At 42.4% G+C, this 14,484-nt stretch overlaps 1 protein-coding gene and 1 long non-coding RNA gene across 3 annotated transcripts in view; both read right to left on the minus strand.

Moving 5' to 3' along the window:
* Window positions 1–14,484, minus strand: part of LOC124274004 (integrin alpha-3-like) — an 86,154-nt gene that overhangs the window by 49,109 nt on the left and 22,561 nt on the right. The window lies entirely within an intron of this gene.
* On the minus strand, window positions 6,285–13,746 carry LOC124274025. 2 transcript variants are annotated; one of them, XR_006897817.1, is made up of 2 exons: window positions 13,648–13,746; window positions 6,285–6,443 (listed from the first exon to the last, which is right to left on the minus strand). It is a non-coding gene; the product is annotated as an uncharacterized LOC124274025 (long non-coding RNA). The 2 variants fall into 2 exon arrangements; XR_006897816.1 differs by lacking the exon at window positions 13,648–13,746 and adding an exon at window positions 12,637–12,723.

Below are 14,484 nucleotides of genomic sequence, written 5' to 3' on the forward strand. Positions count from 1 at the left end.
TAACGCAACACCTAGGGAATTTTTGTGTTTTTATTATTTTATTTCATTTTATTTTATTTTCTAAACCCATATAGTAATTGTTATTCATATCATAATTTTGTAGTTTCACCCTTATGACGCACTATACATTGATGTGCACATTCTACGATCAAAGGTGAGCGTCACGTGCAATACGTGTATCCGTCATTAAGCAAATATCAAGATTCAGTAAACTGTTCTTACTGCTCAATACCTTGGAAATCTATTGATTTCGTTGTTGATAAGCAAATATGGGGTCTCATCCACAGACAACTGCTCAGTAAGGCAGAGTGCTGGCTTATCATTGAGGGCTATTGCAAGTGATGTTAGTTGTCCATCGACAACAGCCGATTCACCAGAACACCCCGAATGACAGCTACTTGGGGAGGATACAGAAATTCCCAGTATCACAAGACTTCATCTGTTCAAAACAGAGAGGCCACATCGTCGTTTGCCCAACAGAAAGTCCGAAATCGCCTAAAATCGGCCCCGTTTAGAGAACGACGACCTATATCAGACGTCCATCTCCAGAGCACAAAGCTGCAAATCCTCGATAATCTCCAGGGTATACGTTCCGATAAATCTCCACTATACCCTGGATGCATCTACGGCTCGAGCCGATGATTTTATTACCTCTCTTTGCTGGCTCCGCATTCTCACAGTAGCCATTTAGATAAGCCGCCGTTGCAACCGAGCTTGCCAGTGTCAACAAAGATAGCGGTCGCAGCCACGAAAGTTTGTTCGCAGTGCGACTCAGATCTTTGGGGAAAACATACAGACAAATTGACAGGTCGGAAATCCTAAAAAAATACATGCAAGAACTCCTTCTACCTTGTTCAGAGTACCTCTGCAACAATATATTATTGTGTTGCCAAGTTTAATCGGTTAGATAATTTATACAGCGAAAGTGAGTTGTGATTGGTACGCTCAACTTCGCAGCGTAGACACCTGATTGAATAAAAAGCCAACGAAGGGAGGTAATAAAATCATCATATAACAATGTGAAAACATGAGTGCGTAACAATGGTGTTATGTCATCAACATTTAACTGTCGGTGTACGCCAAGGCTGTATACTAAGCCCATTTCTGTCCATGTTCTTTATAAATGAATTAGCGTCAGTTGTGTATCAAAGTTGTACAGATGGTATTCAGTTGCACCCGGACATTGTTATGGTATTTTTGTCATTGTTTACTGTTGATGTCATCATGTTCTCAAGTACAGTGAAGGGTCCACACAAAAAAATTACCTTGCTGGAAGGCCATTGCCGTGAATTTAAGCTTAATGTAAATGCAAACAAAACATAGGTTGTTGTTTTTAAGAATGACGAGAAACTGTCCAAATCAGAAAAAGGGCTTTGTAACGGAGACTACTTAGAAGTTGTTAAAGGATATATACTCTCCCAAAAAACAAACGCATCATGAAAATATAAATTTCATGTAGCAATGAATTAAAACGTGATTCATTTTACAAAAGGTTTAGCTCTGTTTATGAGTCCTATGGTGTTTATGTTTTGGAACATCACAACAAAACGCACCATCCGTAAAATACCCGTATTTAACAGCATGATTTTCAATTTCGGCGTGTAGTGTCACAGAATACACACTTCACATGCAATGCACGTGAAAGTTGGGGATCAGATAGTCTCAATGATGGGTATAAAAGGTTGATCGCTGTCTGTCGAGTATTCACTGTATTTGGAATATTGTTGACGAACGCAAAATGCGACGTCTAAGTGAAGCCAACCGTCATATCGCCATTGGTTTGCTTGAAGCTGGCCAGTCTCAACGTGCAGTTGCCCGACGCATGAATGTTCACCAAAGCACCATTTCACGGCTCTGGGAGAGATATAGCCTGCAGAATGCGGTAGCAGATGCCCCTCGTAGTGGGCGACCACTGCGGCGCAGGATCGCTACATCCGGGTACATCACCTGCGTCATCGAACAGCTACGGCGACCAGTACCAGTCGACAAATACCCGGATTGAGGAGGCTTTCTGCACAGACCGTCAGGAACAGGTTGAGAGAGGCTGGTTTACGTGCCAGAAGACCTTATTTTGGCCCTGTGCTTCGACAACAACATCGTCGACATCGAGTTCAATGGTGCACCAACGTTCAGGCCTGGAACCTACCGAATTGGCGTAGAATCTGGTTCAATGATAAATCACGATTTCTATTGGAACGACGCGATGGAAGAATGCAGGTGTACAGACGTCGACGTGAACGTTTCGCCGACGCTTGCGTTCCCCTGGTGGACAGATTCGGCCGGAGCAGTGTTATGATTTGGGGTGAGATCACCTGCCGTAGGAGAAGTGATTTGGTGATGATCCAGGGCATCCTGACAGCTCAACGGTACTGTGACGAAATCCTACGCCCACACCTCCTTCCAATCATTGATCGCCAGAGGGAGTTGTTTCAACATGACAATGCCAGGCCCCTCACAGCACGTCACACTAGAGACTTCCTCCACAACCACAACATCAATGTGCTCCCCTGGCCCTCAAGATCACCGGACTTAAACCCGATCGAACATCTGTGGGATGCCCTGGGCAGACGGGTGGGACGCCGTAACCCTCAGCCCCAGACACTTCAGCAACTCGCACAGGCACTACAGGCAGAGTGGGCTGCGATTGGGCAACACGAGATTCTGAGACTTATTCGTTCGATGCCGAGGCGATGCCGTGCAGTTCTGGATGCCCACGGTGGTCACACGAGGTATTGACTTCAGCGCCACCACACGTCTCCATGTGACACTCAAACTGACTTTCCTCGAGTTGGTGCCAAAGACTGATAAGTCTGCATTCCCAGTGTGCAATTTCGCTATATTTCATTGACTCATAAAGCCTACAAGATGTTTCAAAACAAACATAAAAATACAGTTGAAATTCCGATATGCGTTTCTTTTTTGGGAGCGTATATATATCTAGGGGGCCATTTTGCCAATACGTTATCATGGTTATCATGATCATATAAACATGCAGGATATGTCAATGTCCCCATTATATGATAAAATATACATGCAGGATATGTCAATGTCCCCGTTATACGATCATATATACATGCAGGATATGTCAATGTCCCCGTTATATGATTAAATATACATGCAGGATATGTCAATGTCCCCGTTATATGATCATATATACATGCAGGGTATGTCAATGTCCCCGTTATATGATCATATATACATGCAGGATATGTCAATGTCCCCATTATATGATCATATATACATGCAGGATATGTCAATGTCCCCATTATATGATCATATATGCATGCAGGATATGTCAATGTCCCCGTTATATGATCATATATACATGCAGGATATGTCAATGTCCCCGTTATATGATCATATATACATGCAGGATATGTCAATGTCCCTGTTATATGATCATATATACATGCATGATATGTCAATGTCCCTGTTATATGATCATATATACATGCAGGATATCTCAATGTCCCCGTTATATGCTCTTTTATACATGCAGGATATGTCAATGTCCCCGTTATATGATCATATATACATGCAGGATTTGTCAATGTCCCCGTTATATGCTCATATATACATGCAGGATATGTCAATGTCCCTGTTATATGATCATATATACATGCAGGATATGTCAATGTCCCCGTTATATGATCATATATACATGCAGGATATGTCAATGTCCCTGTTATATGATCATATATACATGCATGATATGTCAATGTCCCTGTTATATGATCATATATACATGCAGGATATCTCAATGTCCCCGTTATATGCTCTTTTATACATGCAGGATATGTCAATGTCCCCGTTATATGATCATATATACATGCAGGATTTGTCAATGTCCCTGTTATATGCTCATATATACATGCAGGATATGTCAATGTCCCTGTTATATGATCATATATACATGCATGATATGTCATTGTCCCTGTTATATGATCATATATACATGCAGGATATGTCAATGTCCCTGTTATATGATCATATATACATGCAGGATATGTCAATGTCCCTGTTATATGATCATATATACATGCAGGATATGTCATTGTCCCTGTTATATGATCATATATACATGCAGGATATGTCAATGTCCCTGTTATATGATCATATATACATGTACATGCAGGATATCTCAATGTCCCTGTTATATGATCATATATACATGCAGGATATATCAATGTCCCCGTTATATGCTCATATATACATGCAGGATATGTCAATGTCCCTGTTATATGCTCATATATACATGCAGGATATGTCAATATATGATCATAAATGCATGTAGGATTTTCCCATCTCCCCTTAACACGATCAGTAAACACATTCTGCAATTGTTAATCCGACCGTCAAATGATCACATATATATGACTGAGTCTGAGTTTAGTTTTACGCCGCTTTTAGCAATGATCCAGCAAAATCACGGCGGGGGACACCAGAAAGGGGCTTCACACATTGTACCCATGTGGGGATTCGAACCCGGGTCTTCGACGTGACGAGCCAACGCTTTAACCACTAGGCTACCCCACCGCCCCGCATCATTAAGAAAGTGGGGAAGCGTGGTAGTGACTGTGATCGTCTCGTTTACAGTGACTTCCTGTTGAAAGATATAAGTGACTATAAGTTCTTGCACTTACTTATATCCAGACTGGAGTCCACTTGAAGGCACTGGCGTATCCAAACATACTTTTTCTGTGGAGGACACGGGCGTGGACAACGTCAAAGTTGTAACCGGAACACACATCTACCAGAAATAAACACAGAAGAAGTGGAAGAATGGCGGCTCCAGCTGTCGCCATGTTGGATACAGTGTAAGTGTGCACTGGTCGAGTGTCGTCAGCTTCAGAGTCGAGGAGGCGACCGGAAAATATGGTCAACTGTATCGGACATATTTGCTCTAATTGAATGAGTTAGTAATTATGCTATGACGCATAAATGGATTTCATATGTATTATGGTGGCGGTGGGGTAGCCAAGTGGTTAAAGCGTTCGCTCGTCACGACGAAAACCTGGGTTCTATTCCCCACATGGGTACAATGTGTGAAGCCATTTCTGGTGTCCCCTACATTCAATTGCTGCAATATTGCTAAAAGCGGCGTAAAACAAAACTCACTCAATTGTATTACGACGTGTCACCTTCAAGTCGGAGGATGTGCGGTGAGGTAGCCACGTGGTTAAAGAGTTCGCTCGTCGCAACGAAAACCTGGGTTCTATTCTCTACATGGGTACAACGTGTAGAGTCCATTCCTAGTATCCCAATCGTTGCTGGAATGTTGCATAAAGCTGTTTAAATCTCACTCACTCACCCAATGCATGTGCCAGGGGACTGCAGCTCTTAAATGTGTCCAACTACGGTGAAAATGAAGCTCTGTAATTGTCTGGCAAACCAAGGATCATGATCATGATACATTTGGGATTCGAACCAGTGTGCGAAATAGCCACTAGCCCGCTTGCCCGTGGCTAGTAAAAATCCAGTCGGGCCAGTAAATCTCCACAAATACTGGCACGACTGGCTGGTGACTTTTCATGGGATCATTTTGTAAATATATCACTCTCTCCGACTTGTTAAGTTATAATACACTTTTTAAATCATGCAAGATTTATGGCCTGATATAAATGTTCATATCAGCGGCTTAATGATGAAACCCGTGTCTACATTCAAATTTCGCGCTAGTAAATTATTGTGTGGACTAGTAACTTTAAGCATAGCTAGCCCAATTGGCTTGCAAAATTTGGAAACTATTTCGCACACTGATTCGAACAAAAGACACTATAATCCACTTAGAAATATAGCTGGAGACTTCAGAAAGTGACAAAGAAGAAATCATGGCCATGATCTTGCCTTGGTTTGTTTTAGTCAAGGAAACAGATAACTATATATCCTGATTCGACTTGTCATTCAAGATTCATTCAGTACTCAGTGGTTTACCATAGGAGTGTGAATTTGTTCAAACCTTTTGGTCAAATTTTTTAACATGGTTAACAGAAGGTTGTGATCAAATCCGTCATCCCAAACTCACTTTGGAACTGATAATTTTTGGCTGTAAGAAAAAATGTTTTTACTAACTCTGTTTTTAACTGGTTCTTATTATTGGGAAAATATAACTTGTACAAACGCAAGCTCAATTCTGCTTTACCAAATATTGCTCAGTTCAGAAGTGAGTTGAGATTGAGATACAGTATTGACAAATGTATTTTGTTTTACAAAAGCTGTAACGCCGAATTTTATTCTAAATGACTCTTATATCATGGTTTATTCAAAGACAACTGAATTAATAATTATATTCTTAATTTATTTGCCTGATAATTAAAAACAACTTTGTGTTTGTGTGAATGGTGAGTGAATGGTTTGTCTTTTGTCGTAAAAATGTGCACCTGTATCCCGTGAGATTGCTGCCTATCTTCTGACTGAGCGCTTCCCTGGTTGCTTAGTCTTGACTGAAACAGGGATTCAGAAATAAATTAAACTACAAAAAAGTTAACCATCATATGAAAGGCAGCCCTACAAACAATTCCTGTCCCATTCTTGCTCCAAGATATTACGTTGTGTATATGCAGCGTTTCTGCGGCACCAAACAAGGGCTATGAACCAAAGAAATCGACTTTCGTCCGACCAGTGGACCTTTCCCCATGACGTCAGATTCCAGTGACGTTGAGTTTGACACCAAGCTAGTCACGCTGCTTTGTGCTCTGGGGATAGCGAGCGTCTGACCGGTCGCCTGGCTCTATACCCGACCGATTTTAGGCGATTTCGGACCACTTTGTTGGACAAACGACGGTGTGGTTACTTAGTGTTTAGACTGTTCTTGCACAGGGCTCGATCTAGCGTCATCAGAACGTTGGGAACAAGTTTATAATCTAGAGTGAGTGAGTGATTTTGGTTTTACGCCGCTTTTTAGCAATATTTCAGCAATGTCACGGCGGGGGACACCAGGAATGGGCTTCATACATTGTACCCATGTGCTGAACCGAACCCGGGTCTTCGGCGTGATGAGCAAACGCTTTAACCACTAGGCTACCCCACCGTCCCTCTATTCTGGAGTAATACCCCACTGTATCTGGACAAACGGTGGTTTTATCTTAATTCCTTTGGGGCCGATTATTTGAACAACCCTTTTTGTATGGGCCTTCAAATTTCAACTAATTCATTGGTTTACACAGTATTTTATTCAGAACGAATTAAATACAGAAAAGTTGGTCGCTTACTATCGTTTAATGCTCACACCGGGCTGCCGTAGTTTGTTCATCCTGTTTTAGATTGCGTCACTGTAGTTTCTCAGTGCGCCTCATATCCTCATAATTAAAATTCACATATAAATCCTCAAAATATCTGTAAATATTCAATAAATTATCACACATAACATATATGACCTATTTTCGATTTTTGTAAACATAAACTGAGTTATCAGTGTCATGTTAAATAGTGAGTGAGTTTAGTTTTACGCCGCTTTTAGCAATATTCTACCAATATCACGGCGGGAGACGCCAGAAATGGGCTTCACACATTGTACCCATGTGGAATCGAACCCGGGTCTTCGGGGTGACAAGCAAATGCTTTAATCCCACCGTCCCAACAATAAATAACAACGCCCCAGGGCAATTCCATAGAAAAGGTGAGCATGCCCCGCAGCTGGAGTGGTAACCATGTGTCACAGTTTAACACCTTGCACAAATGGCGCACTATAAAAATACCCCTCTATCCACTGAGTTGGTGCACGTGTCAAACTAATTGGAGCTCACTCACTCACTCTGTTTTATATTTACATCTGTGCGATTCAGAGGGACTAGAACCTCAACACCAGACTGTATGAAAAGGGTGGTGGTTTAAATTTCAAACAGTAAACCTTTCCGGTCTGACGAGCTATATTAAAGCTATTTTGGTTTTTACATTTAAACTTTTTAGGTACAATCGAGCCTTTTTATATCAAAATGTCAAAAAGCGTCATAAGACTTCATCTCAGAAAATGTTTGGTCGAAGCTACAACATTCAAGGCTTCAGTAAAGCTTTGAGTGAGTGAGTGAGTATGGTTTTACGCCGCTTTTAGCAATATTCCTGCTATATCACGGCGGGGGACACCAGAAATGGGCTTCATACATTGTACCCACGTGGGGAATCGAACCTGGGTGTTCGGCGTGACGAGCCTAAACTTTAACCACTAGGCTACCCCATCGCCCCACCAACACTTAAACCACTAGGCTACCCCACCGCCCCAAGTAAACCTTTAAAAAAGTTTCATTGTAGACATGTGGGGACATTTCCAAATTTGACGCAAAGATACTATTCCCAAAAAGAAACGCATAGGCGTATTGCATTTTTTTTACATGTAGTAATTACCTATTGTGTGCTAACAATCGTCAAAATATGTAATAAAAGTGTTGATAACATGATTTTACACACCTGCACAAGTAAACAATCGATTTTACCTGAAAAGGTTGATTTTGATGAGATTTCTTACAAGGATTAAAATGGCATCGCCACAACGCAACAGAAATCACCTTCCAGTTGAAATTGTGCAGCACAGAGCAGGCACTGTCTGGATATAAAAATCCATATTACTTTCGGAAATCTGCATTCGTTTTGAAGGAGTTTCAAGGTCAAATCTCTACGCCACGTCTTGACGCTGGGACACGGAACATCGCCATTGAAAGAATGAGGCGTCTGAATATTAGTCTGAGCACGATATCACGGCTTGCAGCTCGTTACAAGCCAACAGGTATAACAAATGACGGTCCCCGTACCAAGCAGACCTCGAGTCACCACTGTAGCCCAAGATCGGTACATCCGGGTACTACATTTGCGTGATCGTACTGCCACGGATGAGATCACAGCAGCCAGAGTGCCTGGACTTCGGAGGATATCCGGCCAAACTGTACGGAACAGGTTGAGAGAGATTGGACTGAGATTCAGGAGACCCGACGTCGGGACGGTATAACGTCGTCACCATCGCGCTCAGCGTCTCCGTTATCTAACATTATCCACTTCGTTGTATTGACATTTCCTTTTTCTGATGTAAAATATCATGTACTAAAGTCTATTTGTGGACGAGCTACACATGTTTGAAAATACAGCAGTTTCGCAAAAGATTTCTGGGTTATGTGTTTCATTTTTTGAATAGTATATGTTCTATGCAATTCGCTGGTTTGTCTTCCCGTTAAAGCAGCTGAGAAATTCACTCGGATGTTACTCGTGTTTACATGACGGGTGCCACCAAAGGGACAGGGTATGTTCACCTTTTAACGTGAACCTGATGTTATCACCTTTCGATAGTGATTCATAGGTGAGGTGAGGTGAGGTGAGGTTTTAACGTGGCACTTAAGAATATTTCGCTCATATGACGACTCACATGCATGTGTATGTGTGGCTGCTTGTACTAGCCCACACTGAAGCTGGTTTTATAGTGCTAGCTCACTGAGATAGCATGCCGCATGAAGCATGAATACCCCACTCAGACACATTATACTGACTCCGAGCCTACCAGTCCTTGTTGTACCCATTAATGCCGAGCGCCATGCAGAGAGTCAACAAGTACCATATTTTAGCGTCTTTTGGTATGAGGCGGCCGGGGATCGAACCCGCGACCTTCCACTCTCCGGGCGGACGCTCTAACCACTACACCACGGAGGCGGTCGATAGTGATTCATAAACACACGCTTATGACACAATAGGAATCGCATTAGAGATGTTTAGAATCAACCGACTCTGCTCGTGGTAGTGATCTCGTATGGGAGTGGAAAGGGTTTTCTCAGTTGTAGTTGGTTTAAGCATATATATATTTTCAGAAACCTAGGTTGGTACACAAGCATTTTATGCTTATATAAATACCGCCCCATTAACACAATTACAATTACAAAATCGTGATGGGTTAGTGAGTGAGTTGAGTTTTGCGCCGCACTCCGCAATAATCCAGCTATATCCCAGATAGCAATTCAGACGTTGGCAATGGTTTTTGCCAACATTGCCAAAGTTGGGCCAACGCCCGAATGCTATCTGGGATGGCGGCCGTCTGTAAATAATCGAATCTGGACCAGACAATCCAGTGATCATCAGCATGAGCACCAATCTGCGCAGTTGGGAACTGATGACATGTGTCAACCAAGTCAGCGAGCCTGACCACCCGATCCCGTTAGTCTCGTCTTACGACAAGCATAGTCGCCTTTTGTGGCAAGCATGGGTTGCTGAAGACCTATTCTACTCCGGATGTTCACGGGTCAAATCATGATGCTTACATCCGTGTGTTCATAAATAAATGAAGCATGTGTTCATAAGTAAATGAAGCATGTGTTCATAAGTAAATGAAGCAATGAAGCAATGATGCAATTGACAACATGATGATAAGGGCTGCAACGAAAACAAGTAAACATACTGCTTATACATATACAAGAGGTCTAGACTTACAGATATACAAGAGGTCTAGACTTACAGATATACAAGAGGTCTAGACTTACAGATATACAAGAGGTCTAGACTTACAGATATACAAGAGGTCTAGACTTACAGATATACAAGAGGTCTAGACTTACAGATATACAAGAGGTCTAGACTTACAGATATACAAGAGGTCTAGACTTACAGATATACAAGAGGTCTAGACTTCAGAGTCATTAATCCTATGAAACTTGCCTAAACACTTTTATTTATTTGCACGGTACGTCCTGTGCAGCCACGTTGGGCTAATTTCCTTTTTGTGCTCAATGTGCAGAATAGTTCCTGGACACAAAATATGGAAGGTTTGGAAGATCTCAGCAGATTTTGGGAGAAAAGTAAATTATTTAGTGACCATGCTGACTATCAATCGGGATGTATACACCTCATGGTTATACAGTTCTTGATACCTGGAATTAAACCTTTGTTGAACAATGGCCGTCCTGACTTGGTCGCTGTGGCAGGTATATTTTTTAGATATTAAGTCAGTGAGTATTGTTTTACGCCGCTCGTCATGCCAAAGACCCGGGTTCAATTCCTCACATGAGGGCAATACGTGAAGGCTAATTCTGATGTCCGCTCTGTAATATTGCTGGAATATTGCTAAAAGCGGCGTAAAACTACACTCACTCATTCATTCACCCTTACCATGACACTGCATGCCTCCACACCCGAGCGACAGTCTGTGATTCTTTATCTGGTGAAAAGCTAATAAAAGGCGAAGACACCATGCGATGTTTGCATGTAATACGAGTAAATAAATGAAGCATAACCATAATGTTTAAACGTGCTGATGAGTGAATATGGGTTGCTTTGAAAATAGAGTTCCTGTGGACAATGATATCACGGCAAAACAGCTAACTGATGCAGGTCTCCAGCACGTTTGTGACACATAAATATGACACATGGTCCTGAAACCTCCGTACCAAACAGGATTTGAAATCTGACGTTTTTTGATCGATCACGGAAAAAGTTGTTTAAGAAACTATCATGTAATATTGTGCTATTTTTATGCTACACACCGAGGGTGACAAACGGTTGATGGAACAGCGCATGACAGGCTGGGGTTATCTCACCTGGGTGTGCTGAGTTGTACCTGAATCTGTGCTGGTGCTGTTCCACCAGCCGTTTGTCACCCCCCTATTTAGAGATATTTACTCATTCATCGTTCTCATTTGAGCCCAAACGGACAGTAGGTATGTTCATAGCGCTAACAATCAATAGCACAGCACATTACTACCTCGGATAACCCAAGCTGCATGCAAGGCGCTGGAAGGTTATAGCAACATCAATTTTTCCACCGGGTACCCATTTTCTGCTGGGTGAACAGAGGCAATTTTGAACAAACTCACTTGCCTAAGGTGAGATCACATGTATCACATGTGCTTCGTTGTGGGGCAGGACTGAAAGTCCTAGAAACTCTCAAGAGCCAAGCTGCCAAACACGGTCACCCATCCAAGGATTGTCCGAGCTCGACGTTGCTTAACTCCAACTGTGTGACCTGAGCTTTGTGCACAGGACCACACTCTACCACAAATCACTGTGCATGTCTCATTACTCCGACTTGTCTTTCGACTACGTACGGGTTTTTACTCCTGATAATACGTTTGCATCATTTTCTTAGATCGGAAACACAGAAAACATGACAAGGGCGACTGCTCACGTTGATTATGAGGGGCTGCCATGTGTAGCAGTTCAGGTTGTGAAGACGTGGGGGCATCGCCCATAGAGGGAATGTCCTCACTTCGCAGGGACAGAAACGTTCAACTTGGTGAGAGTGAGTGAGTGAGCATGGTTTTACGCAGCTTTTAGCAACATTCCAACAATATGACTGCAGGGGACACCAGAAATGGGCTTCACACATTGAACCCATGAGGGGAATCGAGCTCGGGTCTTCGGCGTGACGAGCCAACGCTTTGACAACACGGCTACCCTACCGCCCTTCAACCTGGGGACAACGAAGATTGAGAGAGTATTGTGTTACGCCGCATTTAGCAATATTCCTGCAACATCGCTCCACAAAAGGGACTTCACACATTGTGGGGAATTGAGCCCGATTCTTCGGGGCGAGGAGCGAACGCTTTCACCACTAGGCTACTGCTCGGATTTTGCCAGTAAACTGAAGAATGTAGAATATGACTATTGATAAACTTATAACAGTAATGCGCCTGGTATCTCCTTACAAGCATATATGGTATATGTATATACCTTATTTACTTTTCGCCTGTATTTCAGTTTTGTTGTGCTTAGCTGAAACAATATAGGTCAAAACAGCTCTTTGTTATATTTCGTTGCTTGATGACCTGTTCGACCAGCCCAGGTGTGACGAACTCGCCTGGGTCTCCTCAACATGCTGGAGTCGCTTCCCTTGGTGACAATTGTCGGTAGGTGGCGCACATGTTAGTAACCTCAGCGTGTGCTGGGACCATCATAAAATCATGCGTCACTACCAACGTTGATCAAAGATTCACAAAACACGTTTTGTTTCTCATACATTGTACTATTTTGGGGTGCAGCTGTCCACGGTGCTCAGAAACGACAGAGAGTATGACATGTCGACAATGTTACAAAGCCCTTTTAAGGCCAAAATTGTCATTTACTTTATCTTTGAATCCTATTTCGTTTTGCATGCAAATTCCGTTTCCACACCTACATTTTGTATCATTCCAACTTTTGGTGAGAACCAACATGGCGGTATCCATGTGGTGCTTCCCTCTACTGTACCCTTCACCAGAATAAGTCAAGTTACTGGTACCTGGCCTCGTCGGTTTTCCTTTGAACCACTGAACCTGGCCCCGTGCATACCTGCACCGTGTTTTTTCTGACAACAATATTACATATAATTTAATAAGTTCGTCTCAGCACAATCTGCGGTTGCATTAGGCATACGCTCACAGCGACACCTACCAATAATATCATTGGAAAATATTTGAACTGGAAGATATTTTAATCTGCTTGACGATTGGAGATTCATGAAAATCAGGGTTATATGGTGGCGGTCAGTAATTAATCGAGTCTGGACCAGACGATCCAATGATTAACATCATGAGCATCGATCTACGCAATTGGAACACGGTAACATGGGTCAACCAAGTCAGAGAGCCTGAGCACCCGATCCCTTTAGTCGCCTCCTACGACAAGCCCTGAAGAGCAATGCTAATCCGGATCTTCACGGGTACGTGAAACAATGTTGAACCACTTATCACTTCACAAGCTCACCTTTCTTCGTTTAGCTCTGCGGACGAAATTGGAAACGGTCCTTCCTCGCCACAGATGGTGAATGATGGTCATCACATCAATGTCCCTGAAAACTGAAGCCACGACTTCATCAACCAAATCTACTTTGAAGCACAGGCCCTCGTGTCTTTGCGGAGATTAAAGATTTAAAAAATAGTTTTTTTGAGATGACCCGCGACTTGAAATGCTACACCGTATAATACATTATGACAATCATAATATATTGTACTGTGAAGCATTTCGAGTCGGGGGTCATCTGAAATGTTTTATGTGTTTTTAACATATTTAATCCTCGCAAAGACACGATGGCCTGTGCCTTGAAGGTCTTTTTTGAGGGCAAGGGCAAACGTTCATAAAGTTTTCTTTGATGTTTGGACAAAATTAGACAAAGTATCATTCGATAAATTGCCTTGTATCGGGGTTCTCTAAATAACTTGTCAAAAGATCTCATGACACGTTGAGCCCGTCAGCTTCTCATCATCAATGTGTCATAGTAGGTGTCGCAGACAACTTGTTTATGTGGTCAGTTGAGATGGGCTGTGCTGTCTCCACATCAATAGTGTGAGCCATATATTGCATTGTAGTGAGTGGGTATTGTTTTGTGCCATTTTGGCAATATTCCAGCAATATCAAGGTGGGGTACCCCAGAAATAGCCTTCATACATTGTACCCATGTTTTTTGCCTTTGTTTGTTTGTTGTTTAACGCTGCACTCGGCAATATTCCAACTATATGTGTAAAAATCGAGACACTCCGGTGATCAACATCCTGAACATCGATCTACGCAGTTGGGATACGATGACATTTGTCAACCAAGCCA

Source organism: Haliotis rubra, unplaced genomic scaffold (assembly GCF_003918875.1).
Source record: "Haliotis rubra isolate DU_JTF1 unplaced genomic scaffold, ASM391887v1 Scf104, whole genome shotgun sequence".
Classification (NCBI taxonomy): domain Eukaryota; kingdom Metazoa; phylum Mollusca; class Gastropoda; order Lepetellida; family Haliotidae; genus Haliotis; species Haliotis rubra.